The 20,722-nt window shown below is 41.7% G+C and overlaps 1 protein-coding gene across 1 annotated transcript in view; it reads left to right on the top strand.

The window, feature by feature from the left end:
• The window catches only part of LOC307158240 (uncharacterized protein), a 60,417-nt gene that overhangs the window by 21,925 nt on the left and 17,770 nt on the right, over positions 1–20,722 (top strand). The window lies entirely within an intron of this gene.

Below are 20,722 nucleotides of genomic sequence, written 5' to 3'. Positions count from 1 at the left end.
GAAGGGGAGAGGGAGGGCGAGCTGGGCCCGCAGGCATTGGTGGTTGCGGTGCCTGACGTTTTTTGGTTGATACCTGGGGGCTTGCAGCAAAAGAGTGGGATAGTTTGGTTCCAGCATACACCAGTTCTTCCATTTTCTGTGAGAAGCAAAGAAGTAGAGATGCTGGAGAGAGGGATAAAGTGTCTGGTGAGAGGGGCTGTTTCTCAGGTGTTATCGGAGGCTGTAATATGCTGTCCTGGCTTCCCTGGCTGTTTTCCAGGAAGTCGTCCTTGGGTGCTGAATCTTGGAGCAGTTCTAATATGTCCGTCTGTGGTGAGCTCTGTGGGCAGGGCTCAGCTGAGATTGTGTCCATGAGCAGAGGTTGTTGTGGCTGAGTGGCGTTATTTGTCCTTGTGTCCTTATTTGCCCATTGTCCTTGTGTGATATGTCAACCGCATGTCCATTTTGCTGCTGAAGTGAAGTCCTGTGGTCATTCATACTGTGTCCAGGTGTGTGTGTGCCGTTCAGATTGAGTGGATTGGCACACACTGCAGAAGGATGATTGAGGGAGAAGTAGATATTGTCCTTTAGCACTCTTGAACCAAGTTTGTTTGGGTGGTGGCCATCCTAATGAAACAGTTGTCTCTGACTCCAGAAAAGATTGAAGTTGTCAATTAAGTTCACTCCTTTTATATTGCAGGTTTTTTGCAGCCATGTATTAAAGGGATACTTCACCTCTGGGAAGATGAATGTGTATTTAAAATAGGTCATTTAAGTAGAAGAAATGTGAAGAAATTTTTTAATTTGGAGCTTTCTAGACTGAGAAAAGCCAGAAAATGCATTTTTGGCTTATGTGGATGAAAGACAACAACTCCCAGAATGCACTTGCTTCGCTGCCTTAGGAGGCCACGCCTACCGGTAAGAGTGCGTAGTTGAAAACAACAAGGCTAGCCTACGTGATGAGTTTGCCAGTGATTTAGAGATGGGCCAAAATGTCCGGGATTCGGCTTTTGCGTTCTACAGTCGCCATTCATTCATCATGTTTACTGTGGCGAGCAGGACGAGGCTGACGGCCGCGGGAGAACGGCGCGAGGCCGGTGGCGTCATTACTGAGACGCGCCGGGTATCTCATCTCTCACGGAGGAGCGGGAATTTTCTTAGCAATGGTAAAACGCACATCAACCGATCACTTGTTTAGCGTTCATGTAAACACTACATTCAGATTCACCAATCGGAATGAATTCAGTTAGATTGAAACAAAAGGTGCATGTGCATGTAAACAATGAATGGCGACCGCAGAACGCAAAAGCTGAATCCCGTACATTTTGAACGATCTCGCCCGCCGGACAAGTCCGGGAAAAGGAGGATGTTGTTGTTTACCCCTACTTACTCAGCTTTCTCCTACTATTCAGCTTTCTCCACAGAACAAGAGCCTACTAGCTTAGCTTCCAAAGAAAGACGGCTGACACTGTGTACATTCTGTGAGTGAGATCCCACCCTCTATGGGCGGGTTGAAAACATGCGGGACAGCTCCTCCTACTGGCTGTAGTCTTTAGCCTCTGACCAGAAAATCCTCCGATGACGCAAAATGACGTTTTTTGCGTCATCGGAGGATTTTTTCCAGACAAAAAATACATAAATCTCTTGTCTCAGGGGGATATGAGGGTGGAAAGCATGGTAATTCGAAAATACTACAGGTTTTCTACTAATACAAAGCTTAATGCTAAATCCTGAAGTAACCCTTTAAGCCCAAGCAACCGTGAAACCCATACACAAAAGAAATATATTGAAATATATTTTAAAGTGTCAAAAATATATGTGGCATATATTCCAAATCCATTGAAATATATTTGCATTGTTGTTCACTTATATTTATCATTTTGAAATATATTCTGAAATATAACAAAAATATATGATGTTAAGCGTGAAATATATTTACATTTATAACATGTAATGTAAAATATATGACAAAATATATGGTCATAAAATGTTTAGCTTGCTAAAGAAGGGTTGAAAATGTATTTTGATCATAGTAATTCCTCTACCTTTTCCCCTATACACAACAGTAGGCTACCATATTTCACTACTGTATTATGACACACAGCTATAATAAATACTGTACTTACATTTAAATGACTGCAATGTAAAATGACAGATAGTTGCTTTCCTAGGACTATTAGGCCATATTAGGTGGCACGTACCTAACACTAAGTGCAATTATTAGATTTATTGTTGTTTTATTGACATCTTTCCTGAAGTCATTTAAATATTGAAAATATGCACAATATTCATGATGCAAGTATAGCAGTGACACTCCAACAGTGAAGTGCACTTAAACAATAGATAGAACTCAGTGTCTAACACTGCATACACACACTATTAAATAACTGTATTCAATTCTGTAAAAATAGGGGAAAAAACCCTCTGCATTATGTGTGTTATTTCCTACATAAAATTGTCATTTTAGGCCAATATTGTCAGTAAAGGGGCAGCTGTGGCCTACTGGTTAGGGCTTCGGGCTTTGGGCTTCGGGCTTGTAACCGAAGGGTTGCCGGTTCAATCCCCGACCTGTAGGAAAAATGTGGGCGGGGGAATTGGTAGAGCACTACTCTCCCATGCCCACATCCACAGCTGAAGTGGTCTATCTAAAAAATAATTGAAAATGTGTTGTTTGTTTGTGAAAATGTTAACTTTTTAAATTTCTAAATATATTTCAAATGAAACAATTTGCAAAAGTTAAAACATATATGAACATATATGTAAACATATATGAAAATATATTTACATATATTTAACTAAAATATATTTATTGCGCCAATTTCAAATATTTGCATTCCAAAAATATATTTTGAAAATATATTTCAAATATATTTCTTTTGTGTATGGGAAACCTGTTTGTTCCTCTTGCTGGGAGTGGTCCACTGATGAATGTTTGAACTTTCAGTCTTTTAAGTGTTTCAAAAAGTTCATTGAAATCCTTCTTAAGGACATCTGACTGCTCTATCATTCATGAATGATGAGTCGATTTGCAGTCTTGTGTTTCATCAGAATGTTCTGAAGTTCCCGGTTTACATCAGAAGTTGTTGCTTGTGGAAGGGAGCACGTAGTTGTATCCCTGCTGCTAATGTTTCTGATTATGGAGTCCCCCACTATCAGAGTCCTGGGCTCGGCTGCACTCTGAGCTGAGTGCCGCTGTCTGCTCGACCTTGAGCGCCAGCTAGCATCAGTGTTAGCTAACTGGCTGATTCAGTCTGTGTTTGAGCACATTCATCTCATTTACATTCATTAGTACTTCAAATCTGTTCTCAAGATGTATAGGCGGTGGTAGGAGACCAGTGTTTGCAATCCTTGTCAGACAGGGCCGGATTAACCATTAGGGCAACTGGTCACTTGCCCAGGGGCACATCATCTAAGGGGCCCTGACAGGTAGGAGGAAATAGCCTACACAGAAATTTAATAAAGTTATCAAACACTTTACAGTTGTTGTAAACTCAGAATCGAAGACCAGGAGACTTGGTTGTTTCTTCAGCTGGATTGTTTATTGAAAACACGAGCTGTCGGTAGCTGCAGTCACCAAGTCTAACTAAAACATTATACATTGTAGCTATATACATTCCAAGGGGGAGGGATTACATAGAGGCGGGAACTCTGAATAAAGCATGCAAATGAAGTGGGAACACACCCTACTCTGAGTCCAATTGAATCAGCATAACTATTCACATGCTGATACTGGCCAGGAACTCCAATTCCAAGAGCCATCCAAGAGCCATTAAAGACAATAGGTGAAAGTCAATCAACCTAACGATTCAACGTCTGGGCTCCGAAAGGTGAGAATCTCAGTGATCTGACTCATTTAAAACACAATAGAGAAAACAGGTCTGGCAGGAAAGGAGACTCTTGCTGGAGACTCAATAATCATCTGAAATCAGTCTACTAAACTTTATCAGTTTATATACTATTGCAGTGGAAAAACTAAATTAAACATTTAATAAATATGTAACCCAACACTTCCCCCTTTGAGAGTTCTAATAACTCTCACAAAAATACAAATTTAAACACTTAAAAGTTCATTCTTGTAACTTGATCGTTACAGGCACATAGCATGTTCTGTGTTGTTCATCTGTAATTGCATGTTGACACAGAAACAAACATGCAATTAGGGTCCGTGAAGTTCTTATGGGTAATATTCTTTTATGGTTGGAATAGTCATGTTCTCGTGCGAGGCGAGTCATTTGTTGAATGAAACACTTGATACTGTGGACGCATACGTAGAACGCCAGTAGGAGAAACAACAGCAGAATTGCTATTTCTTTAATCCACAGCCAGGGTTTACCAATCAAGTTTCCGAACCATGAAGAATTGTCTTCAGTCATCTGGTGTAATTTTGTTGAAAGATCAAGAATGTCTTGTTGGATTTTGTTCAAATTCTCTGTTGGATCCATTAACCCAGTGCAGCATTCAGGGCCGATAATGGTGCAGGCTCCCCCTTGCGTTGCAAGAATGTAATCCAAGGCTACTCTGTTCTGTAAGATCATTATCTTGTGCGAAGCGAGAGTGTTCGTGATGTTGCCCAGGGCCAAAACCGTATCATTGGCCAATTTCTGTACAGAATCCGACAGGCTTCTGACTTGATCGAGAGCCTGCATAACACCATACGATGGGATAAAAGCTCCAAGAGTTCTTGACCACCACGTTTGAACACAAGTGAGTCCTGGAATGCAGCCATCTTTTTTGGTAGAAGGAGCTGAATCATGTAACGGTGGAGAGCTTGGAGTGGAGTGTGTATTTTCTCTGATAGCTGGTAGAACATAAACCAGGGTGCACCTGCCGTTGAATTGGCTGGGTAGGATGCTGTAGACAGAAGTTCCACATAGCCAAAAAGTGCCAGTTGGTGGAGGAATCATACACCACTGATTTATTGCAAAAAGTTTCGGTAGGGATGGGTTCCTGGAGAGACACTCGTTTAAGTCTTTTTCCTGTTTATTCTCTGTAGTAATAACGTACACAAAGGAGTCATCTGTTCCTCTTTCAATCACAAAACTGCAACGTTCACGAGGAATCTCACCCAGTGGAGTCGATGCTGGAGCATAATTTTCCATGCACCAATAGAACATCATTGGCAGGAGTAGATCTGTCATGATGGGAGTAGCTGAAGTTAGGTTGCAGGATGGTAGTCCAGGAATGCAACACTGAGAAGCTGGAGGAATGGTTACGTTGTGACATGTATCCTTTTTGTATAATCCACTGGTATGACGATCGAATAAGGTACACGTGTCACATTTGGAGAGAGGGTGTGCAACCCATGGGATTCCGGCTCCTACTGAAGGTGCATGTGGCATGCAAACGTTCTTTCCAGCAAACAAGGCATTTCTTGACATATTCATCAGCTCTAAGAATATGTTGTTTCTGGGGTCTACACTTTGCGCTATGTCCATGATGGTTAGTATTAAGGCAATCTTGATCATGTTGCTGGATGACTGAAGTTCCCGTAGATGAATCTCTGCGTTGTGTATTTTTTTCTTCTGTGTTGGTTGTAGTCTCTGCAGTTGGTCTAGTTGTTTTCTGGAGGTTGGGTCTTCATGTGCAGGTGTGTAGGTCAGTGCATATGATTCTCAGGATAACCGTCAAGTGGTATCTGCACAGAGTTAAGAAAGAAAAACAAAAAAAGAACAACTGCAACAGACCAGTATTCATTGTAAAAACTGCAAACATTAGGGTTGTATCCTCTATTCAATCTGAGTCTGCTAATTGTGGTTCCTTCTTTCCCTATTTCTTAATTCATGAGACACCTAAAAGGAACAGTGAGGTGAGGATGGACTATGGTTGGGAAGGGCCTATAAGGGAATCTTCACCGCAGGGTTGGCCCCCGAAAGCCTGTTGCTTCCAGTTCTTCCCTGGGCTCCTCACTGGTCCATGTCCTATCCTATCCCTGTAGGTGGAGGAACAACTTTACAGTGTGAAACATGAGTCCAGGTTTTCCTTCCCTGACACAATACTGCAGCTGCTGTAATCAACATGACTTGATGTGGTCCTTGCCACTTAGGCTCTAATGGTTTGTTTTTGAATGACTTTATCATGACCCATTGACCTGGGACGATTGTGTCCCCACCTTCTGGTGGAGTCTGCCAACATGACTCAACTCTCTCTCTGGCACTCTGTACTGCCTTTGCAAGGTGTTCACAGTAAGAGATCAGGGCATCTGAGGCAATGTGAACATCAGCATTTCTAAGATCAATCACACCTGGCATCTGCATTGGCCGTCCTGTAATAATCTCATGAGGGCTCAGTCCTACTGATCTGTTAGGTGACGCTCTCATACTACACAGTACTGCTGGCAGCGCTTCAACCCATGACACTCCTTCCTGATGCATTTTGCTTAACCTGATTTTGATTGTTCTGTTCGCCCGTTCAACCTGTCCTGACGCTTGTGGCCTGTAGGGACAGTGCAGATTCCACTTAACCTTCAACATTCTGGACACCTCCTTGACAACCTGTCCTGTGAAGTGTGTACCTTGATCTGAGTCAATGCAATCTGGTAATCCCCATCTGGGAATGAAATCAGTGACAAGACATTTAGCGGAATGTGCAGCTGTAGCACGCCCTGTTGGATAAGCTTCTATCCATCTTGAGAACTTGTCTATTACTACCAAAACGTCAGTTTTTCCCTTACAACGAGGCAACGATATGTAATCGACTTGCAAATGACGAAATGGTCCTGGTGGAGCTGGGGTATGTGCTGCTGGTGTAATGGCTGCTGGTACATCATTATTTTTCTGACATGTAACACACCTTTTGGCTGTTTCTGTGGCTACATTTTTGAATTTTGGATTCCACCATTGATTTGAGAACCTGTGATTCATCGTTGCTGGACCACTGTGACCCAAATTGTGTATTTGTTGAGCCAAATATGGCAGCAGTGATTCGGGAGCAACATACTTCTCCCCTTTGGTCCAGCAGCCAGATGAATCAACGGTGGCTCCTTTGTCTAACCATGTCCATGCTTCATATAGAGGAACATCTTTGTACAAATCAATGATAGATTCAGGAGGCAGAATTGTCTTCTGTGCTGTACTACCTGAACACACTTGTACAGTTACATAGGAACAAGCCTGTTTAGCTGCTATATCTGCAAGAGCATTACCTTTAGCTTCTGTAGTGTTAGTTGTGAGATGTGCTTTCACTTTGATCACCGCTAATTTCTTTGGAAGTTTCATTGCAAACATAAGATCTTTCACTAATTCAGCATGCTTAATGGGGGATCCAGCAGAAGTTAGAAACTGTCTGCTTTGCCAAATGACACCAAAATCATGAATAACCCCAAAAGCATACCTGGAATCTGTGTAGATATTTGCAACTGATCCTGAAGCTAGTGTGCATGCTCTAGTTAAAGCTACCAGTTCTGCAGCCTGAGCTGAAAAATGATCTGGAAGACGACCTGAAGCTACCACCTCAGTGGTGGACGTTACTGCATAACCTGCTCGTCTGTTCCCTTCAATTACTTGTGCTGAACCATCAACAAACAACTCAAATTCTGAATTTTCTATGGGAGTTTCTGCTATTTCACTTGTCGCTGCGTATGTAAGCGTAACACAATCATGAGTCATTTCGCCTTCATCCTCTAACACAACTTCAGTCATTGCAGACATCATACATGTTGAGGGGTTCGTGACTGGTGCACGCTGTAAAACAATGTTCGGGGCTGTGAGAGTAGTTAACCAATTTCCCCAACGAGAGGAAGTGACAGAAGTGACTTTTGCTTGATTCATTAGTGCGGACACTGCGTGAGGGCATTTTACATTTACCGTCTGACCTAACACCATTACTGATGAAGCCTGAAGCGCTAGATGAACTGCCTGTACTGCTCTGAGGCATGGTCCCATACCTTGAGCTACTATGTCAAGTTTACCAGAATAGTAATGAATTGGATGTAAACTGCCCCCATGATCTTGCATTAGACATGCAGTCATAAAGCCCAAGTGTTCATGGACATAAAGCACAAAGGGTATCAGCTTGGGCAATTCCTAATGCTGGTGCTTGACATAGTGCTCTCTTCAAATCATTGAATGCTTTGAGGTGAAGTTCTTCCATACAAACAATATCTGAATCTTTACCATGGCCTTTCAACAAGTTATAGAGAGGCTGAGCAATCGAGGCATATTCTTCAATCCACGGTCTACAGTAACCTGCTGTTCCTAAAAATGAGCGTAGTGTTTTAATGGTAGTAGGCGGAGGTATGGCTTTGACTGAAGCCGCTCGATCCTGTGAAATGGATCTATTTCCTGCACCAATTGTTTGACCCAGAAATGTGACTTGCTTTTTAGCAATTTGAGCTTTGTGAAAGCTGCATTTGTGTCCTTTTTTATGCAAACAGTCCAACAATGATGCCAATTCAGTTTGATGTACCTAGTGATCTGTTTAAGGCAATCAAAATACCATCGACATATTGGATCATAGTGGACTGTTTTACGGGACATTCTGGGTCACACAAATCACGTCTGACAGCCTGATGGTATACGGTCGGGGAGTTTTGAAATCCCTGAGCCAATCAGGTCCACTGATATTGTTCATGGTCAACTGTGAAAGCTAACCATGGCTACAGAAAAGAATCCATTAGACATATCAATTACTGAAAAAATCTTACAATCTAATGGTAAGCCATTACAAATTGTAGATGGATCTGCCACTAGCGGGGTGATTTTATCAATGTTTTTATTGGCTACTCTGTAGTCTATGGTGAGTCTCCATGTCCCATTGGATTTCTTGATGGGCCATATGGGTGAGTTACAGGGACTGTTGGTTTTAACTAGCACTCCTTGCGTCAGCAACTTTTCTACAATAGGTTTGATTCCCTGTATGGCTTCCTTACTGATCGGATACTGTTTGGTAACCGGGGGTGGAGTTCCTGTCAGTTTGACTGGTTCTACACCTGTCAATAAACCACAATCATCCTTGTCATTAGCCCAAATTGGATGATTCAGTAAGAAAGCATACTCTGGAGGGATTGCATTATTGGTAGAAACGTGTGCTGAGGAAATTTTAATGCTAGCAGATTCTGAGGACATGTCTAAATTTAGATGTACTTGTATCAGGAGATCCATGCCTAAAATTGCACCTGTATTCAATGGAGCACATAGCAATTTTGTCGTCAGAGTTTTCGGGCCAAATTGTACCTCTATGGGCGGGGTTTCATACAAAACAGAATCTTCACCTATTACGCCAGTTTAAGAAAGTTTGGTTTTCTTGTACGGGATGTCTAAACCTTTAGCCAATTTTGTAGGAATTATTGTAATTTCTGCACCTGTATCAAGCAAAAAATCAATCTCTCTCTCTTGTATGCTACCTTTCACAAAAATTATTTTGTCATTGTGATGGATTACAGGGGAAAGGTAGCTACTCACAGCCCCAACAATTAGTTTTTTTCCTGGTCTTGTTGTGCTCTTAGAAGAGCCTGAATGAGCTGTCCTAAAGTTTCAGTGGACACTTGCGGAACTACATCAGGGTTGTAAGCCGGCTGAGAAGGAGCAGAATTATGCATTCTATTTCTTTTATTGTCTTGCAACTTCTTCCTACATTCTTTCTCCCAATACCCTAATTTTCCACAGTAGTGGCATGTACTTTCTTTTTTAGTCCATCTATTGTCTTGTTTCATTGGATTAAACGTTGCTGCTGCTATTCTCACTTAAGTTTTAACATCAGCATCTCTTTCCCATGTAGCTAACCTGTCTAGGTTACTTCTGAGAGTTCCGTTAGCCCACGTAACATGTAGGAATGGCAAGGCTGATCTGTACTCAGCTATAAGACCATCTGCCCAAATACGGATTAGAGCTCCTCTATCCTCTAGTACACTTTCAGAATCCTCCACTATTTCACTGTAAGTTGCCGCTGCCTGACAAAATCTTTCAGTGTATTCACTTATAGTCTCTCCTTTCTTTTGTACACATCTAGTAACTTTCGACCAGTCTATTTTGGGTCCTAAGAGATTCTTTAGGATTTTCAAAACACCTTCTCTCAAATCGCCTTTACTGGCATGTTGCAGTTCGGAAGTAACAGCAGACTCAAAACTATTGAATTTAGATTCAGTTAGAATTTGTGACATCAGCTGTGTAACTTCTGGCAACGACATGTCATAAAGACGCATTTTACTGATCAATGCTCTTCTAAATTCAGAAAATTCTGTGCGTGCTGAGGGTAAACTCTGGGATAGTCTCTCGATATCTTTGGGTCCTAGTGCTTTGGCAACAGCTTGTATTTGGACAACAGAAGAGTTGGCAGGAACACTTTCAGTTTCCTCAATTCCCTGAGATCTTCTCCTTGCCCCACACACCTTCACTGAATCTACTGGTTTATCAGTTACTGATTGGATGGCTACATCTGTTTCAAAGAAAGCTTTTAAGTCAGGATAAATGTTAATCTGGCTGACTAAATTCTCCCTCATCAGTTTTTTTTGCATCTTTGTTGCGGTGTAATTTCTTAGTCAAAGAAGATATTCTAGCACGGAGCTCATTGTTCTGTTTCTCCAGCTCTGAGTTGCGTTTAGACTGTTCCGAAGCTATTGCTAAAACAAATTCTCTGTGACAACAAATAATGGCTTTCACCTTGTTCTTGCGAATACTGGCTCCTAGTACCTTTTTACAATCTTCCATTGACCATGCTTTGTCTGGATGAATCTCATATTTCTTTGTCAACTCCAATCTGACGGACTTCGTCACTATAGAGTCCATTTGCTCTCCCAACAATGTTTTAAATTCGCTTTCTGACCAGAATGGAGTCGCACGACCACCTTTTTCAGTAGTGGGGATCAGTCTGGCATTTTTCCTAAACATTTTTGTGAGTTTTCTTTGTTACCACACAATAAAAAAAAACAAAAAAACAAAACTAAAACTTCTCTCTAGTGTCTACACAGAGGGCTATTGTGGCTAGTTAACACATCAGCTATTGTTAACTTTCCAAATTACCAACACTTCACACTTAACTTCCCTGCCGACAAGAACAGAGGATCAACAGAAATAACTAGCACGTAAAGCTAATTCTTCTCTGCCTAAAGCAAAGGATACCAAATATTAGCACTTGATGCTAAATCTTCTCTAACTTTATAAAGGATAAAACCTTCTCTAGCAAGATGATGAAACACATCCCTGACAAAGCAGAGGATAAACAATATTAACCTGTAATGTTAAACTTCCCTGCCTGAAAACAGAGGATAAACTTCATCTCTAAAAGACAACTTTAGAGGATAACTTAGTTAACCAAACCCTGCAGCTGTCTGTTAACTACTTCTCTGAATGGCGCAGAGGATATCAAGAGGAGGCTGTTTCTTCAGCAGGATTGTTTATTGAAAACACGAGCTGTCTGTAGCTGCAGTCACCAAGTCTAACTAAAACATTATACATTGTGGCTATATACAAGGGGGAGGGATTACATAGAGGCGGGAACTCTGAATAAAGCATGCAAATGAAGTGGGAACACACCCTACTCTGAGTCCAATTGAATCAGCATAACTATTCACATGCTGATACTGGCCAGGAACTCCAATTCCAAGAGCCATCCAAGAGCCATTAAAGACAATAGGTGAAAGTCAATCAACCTAACGATTCAACGTCTGGGCTCCGAAAGGTGAGAATCTCAGTGATCTGACTCATTTAAAACACAATAGAGAAAACAGGTCTGGCAGGAAAGGAGACTCTTGCTGGAGACTCAATAATCATCTGAAATCAGTCTACTAAACTTTATCAATTTATATACTATTGCAGTGGAAAAACTAAATTAAACATTTAATAAATATGTAATCCAACACAGTCTTCACTGCATAAAGTGCATCTACGCGGGTTCACGCAGACTTTCCTCCCTCCCCGCTGAACGCCAGCGATTACTAATTCGTGAAATGCACTCCCGCTGGTTGAGCGTGGTAAAGTTTGTTTTAGGTTCGATATTAGCCGGACATTTGTTCTATAGGGCCGGTAGTCTAACAAAGATATCAATAGCAAGATTAGTTTTAACATTATGTGACCATTGTATATCGACATGATGAAAATATTCATTCAAAATCATTCGTGCATTAATGCTGCATAATTATACCTGAGAATGCTTTGACGCGTTTCCACAGCGCACAATGCTTAAGGGAACGTCTGCCAATTCCACCAACTGCGGTAAACGTGTAGTCTATAATTCGTATTATTTAAAATTACTTTTAACATTTAAAAACAGACGTTTTCAAATTCCAAAGCTTGCAGAAGGTTCCTAATGGCAACACTGACTTAGGCTACAGCTTTCCTGGTAGCCTTGAGTAAATTAACTTGTCTAAGAAAATGATTCATAAAACGTATAAATATCAGTTGAGCCTATGTTTACTTTCGTCACTGACACAGACGAAAATGAAAAGACTAAGTTCAGCTTTAGGAGGGGAAGAAATAGGGCAGGATAAGGAGACTGAGAGAAAAAGAAATATGAAGATGAGGAGAGAGCAGGTATTGACAAATAATCTAATGACAAGGTTTTAAAGCTAGCCTATTTCTTATCATTTTTTGGCCTTCAAAAGTCCTAAATTGCACATATGTAGATCAGAGAAATCCAAATTTTCTCGGGGGAGCATGCCCCCGAACCCCCTTAACTTCGGGGCCTTGAATCTTGTTGCCCAGGGCACTGGAAATTGTTAATCCGGCCCTGTTGTCAGAGCTGTATCTGGGGTAGAGGATGCTACTGCGGCAATATGTGATGCCCGTGACAATCTGATGTCTTGAGTGCCTTTTGGTCTCGCTCCCTGTTTGTGCCATTGATTTGTAAGTCGATCGGCTTATTTCTCTACCTGCCGAGGAGCATTAGTTTCATGGGACTCACCGGCTATATGCTAGGCTATATGTCCATGACGAAGCTCTGTTGTGTGGTCCGTCTGGTTTGGTGGTCCCGTAAGTAACTTTGTTTCAAGAACTGTAGAAGTTAAGAACATTGAAGTACAGTCAAGAAGTCTGTGGCAGTTAGTGCAGCCAGCGGCGCAAAAAGTGGGTATGCGCTATATGCGGCGCATAGGGGCGCAGCACCAGGGGGGCGCCAAAGCGATGGTAATTTTTTTTTTTTTTTTTTTTTTTTTTAAATCTATACGTAGCTGCTGTTGTGCGTTTCTAAATAATTTCTGCATTTCCTCAATGTTATATAACTTTTTAGAGGACTAACAGGCTAGAGTAGGATATTCATAAGATTCCATAATAGAATTTTGACATAGAGGGGGGGATAATAACGCGAGTAGGCGGGGGCGCCGTGAGCGCTGAGCGAGCAGGTACGAGTCGAAAAAGATGGATAAAGCAAAAAAGCTGTCGGGACTAAAAATAGAAAAAGAAAGAGGTAAAAGGAGATGGCATGTCAAATGATGCACCAGCAGCTAAATAAGTGGATGGTCAAAGGCAACAGGTAGCCTAGGATTTGTGACGTCCACGCATGTAGGCTAGGAGATTCCCTGTGGGCCGACGTGCTTTTTGGGCCGATACATCTTAGGCTATTTTTTTTTTTTTTTTGTCTTTGTCTTAACGGCCCATAAAACTCGTACATCGGCGGCACATTCGTTTTGTTTTGTTTAGTTTAATTGGCGGCGCTGGGTTAGTGCCGTTGTATGCATTGGTAAAAAAAATAAAAAAATAAATCCGTTTTTTTTTTTGTGACATTTTTCATTAAAGACGTAGATCAGCGGCCCATTGGTTATTTCCTTGATTGACACTGGGCTGGCCCAATCACATCTTTAATGTGAAGTATAGAAATTAGTACAAAACTAATTACGAAAGTGTCCTTTATTTTCCAGTGCATTTGTTTTACATGGCGAATCATGGGATTAATATTATAACTATTATTATTTAGTAGTGTAATGTAGACAGACACTGTTACCAAAAAAGGTTTGAATTTTTCTTTGTTTAATTTGCACACTGAATATGGGTTGGAGCTTTTAATTTTGAACTCTCAAAGTGCACCAGATTGATGAATTCAACATTAAAAACCACAAAATTTTCTTACGGGGGGGGTATGCCCCCGAACCCCCCGAGAGGGATAGAGGTCCACTCAGCAGTGGATTCATCAATAGAGGATTCATCAATAGTTCAGCAGTGGATTCATATAGTTCAATTTTATTATAGTTCACTCATTACATGGCACAGTTATTGTTTTTTTTTGGAGGGGGGGGGGGGCACCAAATTTGTTGCTGCATACCCCTCTGACACTGGGTAGTTGCGCCCCTGAGTGCAGCAAGCAGATTATTGAACCAGAAGAGGCATTTTCTCTCTTATCCTTATGAATGTAGGCAGTTGTGATTTCCTTTCCCCGGAATGCAGTCTGGTCAGGTAAAATAATTCTGCGTTTTTGTAGTAATCCAAACTTTGTCGTTTGAGCACTGTGCTGATTTGCTAAAGTTAAAATTAGGTCATAATAGGAGATAAAATATAAAAATATAGAAGATAAAATATAAAAGCGGTAGAGCAAAGCACGGAGCAGTAAGCAAGAGCGCCCGGACAGTAGTTGAGCAGGAAGTTGAGGGTGTGTGTGTGTGTGTCAGTTACCTGGCTCTGTAGTTCAGTCAGATCACTGGGAGTCGAGAGAGTGCTAAAGCTCCTCAGGTCGTATTTTTGGTGGCATATTTGTAAAAATTATCATTCTTTCTAAATGTGATGTAGCCTAAATATTTCCTGTAACTTCAAAATAAACAGAAACAGCCTCGACTGAATAAGTAAGTGTGTCCTCTTTCTTTTGTGAAATAGACCTAAAGGTAGCCTAATTTATTTCTGTGTGACTAATGTGCAATTTTGACATAAATTAATTCATTGTGATCAGCGTATCACTTTTTATTGTAAACCTGTGGTAAAACATCGATGCTTGGGTTTTAAATATTCAAGTAAACAACAAAAATGTAAGCAAACGGTCGCTTTTATCATGTTTGTTTTGCGATCACACTGTTTCCAGTGATTTTTTTCTGATTAGTTTTCTGATAAAACTTCCATTTGTTGGTGAAATGATGGGTTAGTGTGATGTTGTTCCAGATAGGCGTGTTACGGGCGTGGTTTAGTGAAGCGCTGCAGAGCTTCTGGCCCGACAGTGGAAACGCAGCAGATTTTGGGCCCGGTGCTACAGGCCCAAGACTATTAGCCCGGCACGGCCCGTTTAAAGCCCTGGCTCACACTGGCCCGACAGTGGAAACGCGGCTAATCAGATTCATCAATCGGAATGAATTCAGGGTGTCATCAACACTCAAAATGTCCCTCAGCAACATGTGTTTTTGTTGTTTTCGTTGCTCACTTTTATTTTTTTTCTGCAGCAACTCTGAGCATTTTACATATTCTTTATCCTGGCTGAAGTACTTTTTTCAATCTATAAGAATAATATAATCATAATATAATGTTAGCCTATAGTTTAAAGTTAAATATATCAATATTAATAAGTTGAGTCTTATTATTATTATTTGACTGTGATTTCACATTTCTTGTTTGTATGAAGGCTAAATACAAATAAAATATTAACAATAATTTATTTGTGCCATTTTTATTTCTAAAATTTCATAGTTTTATAGGAGGTTTCAGAGACTTGGCAAATACATTTTTTTAGAAGTTTGTATAGGTACAGGACATTCATTGTGGGCGTTCTTGGCAGTTTTTCCTGTGGCTTTTATATTGTTCATATCGATATCGGAATTATATTGTATCGACCGAAATTAAGAAATATATTGTGATATAAATTTTGGCCATATTGTCCAGCCCTAGTCTCTGTATATTGGATGTGTTTCTCCAGTTTCCATGCCACATGTTCTTTCGTTCCTGGCGTGAGAGGGAAGTTGAGTTGATTAAGATCTTTTTGAAGCTCACGAAGGTGTTTCTGTTCAGCCTCTGCCAGGACACTAAAGTGACTGTTACAAACTCTTATGAATTGCAAGGTCAGAAGAGGTAACATTGAAGTCATGACACTATTTGGTGTGGTTAAGGTGGCAAAAGACAACATGGCAACAAAGTAAGGCGGAAAAAGATAGTTTATTATACATAAGTGAAATAATTATAAAAAAAAAGGATAATGATGATAATAATAATAATAATAATAATGAATATAAGCAAATGAGAAAAAACAACAACAACAACAACAAGCGGCTTATAGATCAAAAAGATACTGGAAAGATAAATAAACCAAGAGTAACGAGAGGACACAATGAGTGAAGCCAAAGAAATGAAAGTAACAAAACAAAACTCGTTCTAGCTCGTAGTTAAACCTCTTGCCTAACTAATAAACAAAAGAAAAGAAAAGACAACAGTTCTTCGGCGTCGCACGCCCTAACTTCCCTACTCTATCTCACAAACAAAACATACAGGGGGTGGCATTCACTTCCTTACCTGATGTTCTATACAGATCGAGTTACCTACGTGTTTGTAATGTAGGTCACGTGACATATAAACTGTCCTCTTAACTTTATACTCTTTCCGTAACACACCAAACAAAACCAAAACTGAACGAAAAAGGGAAAATGCAAAGCAACAACAAAACCAAACGGCAGAAAACAAGTTGCTTCCTCGCTCTCTGTCAGCGTCCTTTTAACTGCTGGCGAGGAACTTGATTGGCTGCGGTGGAAGTGGCGTCACGCCACTGGTAGCGAACGATAGCCCTCCAGCAAACAGGAGGTGGAGCAAACCTAAGAGCGCGACAGAGAGAGAGATAGAGAGAGACACACAGGCACGCGCAACCACGCAGGGACGTAACACTCCCACCCTTAAGAACAAACCTGTTTTGTAAAAAAAAAAAATATATATATATATATATATATTTTAGTTACACAAGAAACATTTTACACTCTCGAAAGAGCATTCGCCAAAACATTTTCAACACCCTTTTTATGTTTTATCTCTAAGTTATAATTTTGGAGCACTAGTGCCCAGCGCATTAAACGCTGATTTTGGTTGTACATTCGAGATAAAAACACAAGAGGATTGTGGTCTGTAAACACTATGACGGGAAGATTACTAGAACCTAGATAAACTTCAAAGTGTTGTAGAGCAAGCAAGAGAGCTAGTGCTTCTTTCTCAATCGTAGAATAATTAAGCTGATGCTTATTAAACTTACGAGAATAATAACTAACAGGGTGCTCTATACCATTTTTATCTTCTTGAAGAACAGCTCCAGCACCAACGGCACTTGCATCGACTTCAAGCTTGAACGTGTGTGTACAGTCAGGGGTAACAAGAACAGGTGCATTACATAAAAGAGTCTTCACACAGTCAAAAGCATACTGACACTCGACAGACCACTCAAAAGGTTTAGACGGGCTAAGCAATGTAGTGAGAGGATTAACAACGGTTGAGAAATTTTTGCAGAAACTGCGATAATACCCAGCCATACCTAAGAACCTTCGTAACTCTCGTCGGGTGGTAGGAGCTGGGAATTCCGCAATAGCCGTGACTTTAGCTTCCACTGGTCGCACTTGGCCCTGTCCAACCTCTTTACCGAGATAAGTGACTGTCCCCCGACCAAACTCACATTTTGCTAAGTTGAGGGTTAAATTAGCTTTACGAAGCCGTTCAAAAACTGTTCTCAACACACACACGTTCCTTCCAATCCACTGAATAAATAACCAGATCATCAAGATATGCACTGCAATTCGGTACATCAGCCAGGACAATATTTACAAGACGTTGAAAAGTTGCTGGAGCGTTTCTGAGACCGAAGGCCATCGATGTGAACTGAAGGAAAGTATCTGGAGTTACAAATGCTGAAATTTCTGATGCTTGTGGAGTCAATGGTACCTGCCAGTACCCTTTGAGCATATCCAGCTTACTAACAAAACGTGCAGAGCCAAGATTATCGATACAGTCTTCCATTCGCGGCAAAGGATAACTGTCTGGTACTGTTACGGCATTCACCTTACGGAAATCGGTGCGAAATCTAAACGTGCCATCAGGTTTAGGAACGAGAAGACACGGAGAGCTCCAGGGACTACAACTAGCCTTGGCCAAATCATTCTCCAGCAAATAACTTACTTCCTGACGCATAATAGCTCTTTTAACTGCATTTACATGATAAGCATGCTGCTTAATAGGACGAGCACCATTTATAGCAATATCATGCTGCAAAACATTAGTTTGTTTAGGAACATCACTAAACAGACAGTTAAAATCAGATATTACATTAACAATGTCAGTTTCCTGGTCCATAGTTAAATGATTAAGATAAGAGTGCAGATCATTTAAAATCTCTGAGTTGGCTAACCTTGCGCACTGCTGAGGAGCATTGCGAAGCACGACACTATCTTCGTCAGCCCCCAAAATACCAGAAGGTGGTGACAGTTCTACAGCGACTGCGACAGAAGAGACAGCGGGCCCTGCAGTCTTCTCTGAAGCTTTGACCGCAGAACTCTCCCTGGCATGATAAGCTTTCAACATGTTTATGTGACAAACACGGGTTTGACGTTTTCTATCAGGTGTGTAAAGCAGGGGCGATTCTAGGATTTTCATTTTAGGGGGGCTCAGCCCTCAATGAGGGTATGATGTAAAAAAATAATAATTTTAGGGGGGCATGCTCCCCCGAGAAAATTTTGATTTCTCTGATCTACATATGTGCATTTTAAGATGTTTTGAAGGCCAAAAAAATTGGATGACAATAGCTTCAAAACCATGTGCGGGCAGCTGTTTTTTTTCCTCACCTCATCAGCGTCACACTCTTTTTCTCTTTGTTTTTATCTTGCTCTGTCTTTTCCCCTCCTAAAGCTGAGCTTTGACTGATATAGGCTTTTTATTTTTGTCTGTCAGTGAAGAAAGTAAACATAGGGTCAACTGATAGGTTGATTTATGAATCATTTTCTCAGACAAAGCTACCAGGAAAGCTAGGTAACTAAGTCCATCTACAATGAAATATAAATTATTTTATTTTTTAAGCTTTTTAGCCTTTATAAATCAACAATACGGTTGGTTATTCATCAAGTAGCATTCACGATGGCTATGGAGGTCATCATCCGCGCATCTCGGTGGGTAGTAGGAGGTCAGAAGCTCAAATCTGGTCTTCGTCTCCCTCCCATCAGAGCTTACATGGATGATATGACCATCCTCACCACAACCAAGGCTTGTGCTAGGCGGTTGCTGAACAAGCTACAGGAGAACATCCAGTGGGCCCGGATGGAAATAAAGCCAAGCAAGTCCAGGAGCATCTCAGTCGTCAAGGGGAAGCTGTCAGAACAACGGTTCTATGTGGGCAAGGAGCCTATACCAACAGTGGCAGAGAAGCCAGTCAAGAGTCTTGGACGTTGGTACCATGCCACCCTCAAGGACACAGAGCAAGTTGACCAGCTTACGAAGGACACCATATGCGGCCTTGAGAGTATTAACAAGACCAAGCTCCCTGGCAGGCTAAAGCTGTGGTGCCTTCAATTTGGGTTATTACCCAGGCTGATGTGGCCTCTTACCATCTATGAGGTCCCAATATCAAAGGTAGAAAAGCTGGAGAGGGTGGTCAGCTCATTTGCCAAAAAGTGGCTGGGACTCCCTAGATGCTTTACAAACATCGGACTGTATGGAAGAGGCATCTTGGAGATTCGTGTTTCCAGCCTTGCAGAAGAGTTAAAGTGCTCCAAAGTAAGGCTGGAAATGACACTAACAGAGTCCCGTGACCCATGTGTTTCCAGAACAGCTCCTACACTGGTGACTGGAAGGAAATGGAACCCAGCGGCAGCTACTCACCAGGCAAAGTCAGACCTCAGACACAGAGACATCATTGGTAATGTGCAACAGGGGAGAGGAGGCCTCGGCCTTGGAGACAGTAGACCATCGTGGCAAAGGGCAGCTCCAGCTCAGCGACGACGGCTGGTTGTTGAGGAGGTGCGTCGGCACGAGCAGGCAACAAGGTGTGTAAAGGCTATCTCACAAGCCAAGCAAGGACAATGGACGAGATGGGAGGGAGTTGAGAGGAGAAAGTTATCCTGGAGGGAGTTGATGGGCATGGAAGCATTTCACATCAGCTTCATCTTACGTGCAACGTACAACGTCCTGCCTTCCCCCTCAAACCTCAACCAGTGGTATGGAGAAGACCCGACATGCCCCTCTGTCCATCCCCTGCAAACCTTAAACACATTCTGGTTGGATGTAAGACAAGCTTGTCACAAGGCCGCTATACCTGAAGGCACAACCATGTCCTGAAATGCCTAGCAGCTACCTTGGAGTGCAGACAGTTAAAGATCAATGCCCTACCTCCTACATCATTTCATCCCTCATACGCAAGAGAGTTCATCCGAGAAGGTACAAAGACAGCCAAAGTCCAAACAACATCGGACGTCGGCCAGCTTGGAAGGGCTCGAGACTGGAAGTTGGTGGTAGATCTGAACCAAAGACTTCACTTCCCTTCTGAGATCACCACAACAAACCTCAGACCAGACCTTGTGCTCTGGTCCTCCTCACTCCACATTGTGTACATAATAGAGCTCACCGTTCCCTGGGAGGCTGCTGTGGAGGAGGCATTTGAGCGCAAAAGCCTTAAATACACAGAGTTGGCAGCTGATGCTGAGCAACGCGGATAAAAATCCAAGGTCTGCCCAGTGGAAGTCGGCTGCAGAGGCTTCGTGGGCAAGTCAACCATCAGGCTGCTTAAGGAATTGGGAGTGCAAGGTCAACCCTACGCCGAACCATCAAAGCCCTCTCAGGTGCAGCAGAAGAAGCAAGTCGATGGATTTGGGTGAAAAGGGGAGATTCCAACTGGGCCCCTAATATTACCTGAGGCATTGAGGGGTTGAAAGCAGAGGGGAGCACACCTG

This window comes from Squalius cephalus (assembly GCF_949319135.1).
Source record: "Squalius cephalus genome assembly, chromosome: 1".
Lineage (NCBI taxonomy): Eukaryota > Metazoa > Chordata > Actinopteri > Cypriniformes > Leuciscidae > Squalius > Squalius cephalus.
Note: the sequence above shows the minus strand (reverse complement) of the source record. Positions and strands in the feature narration are given on the sequence as shown.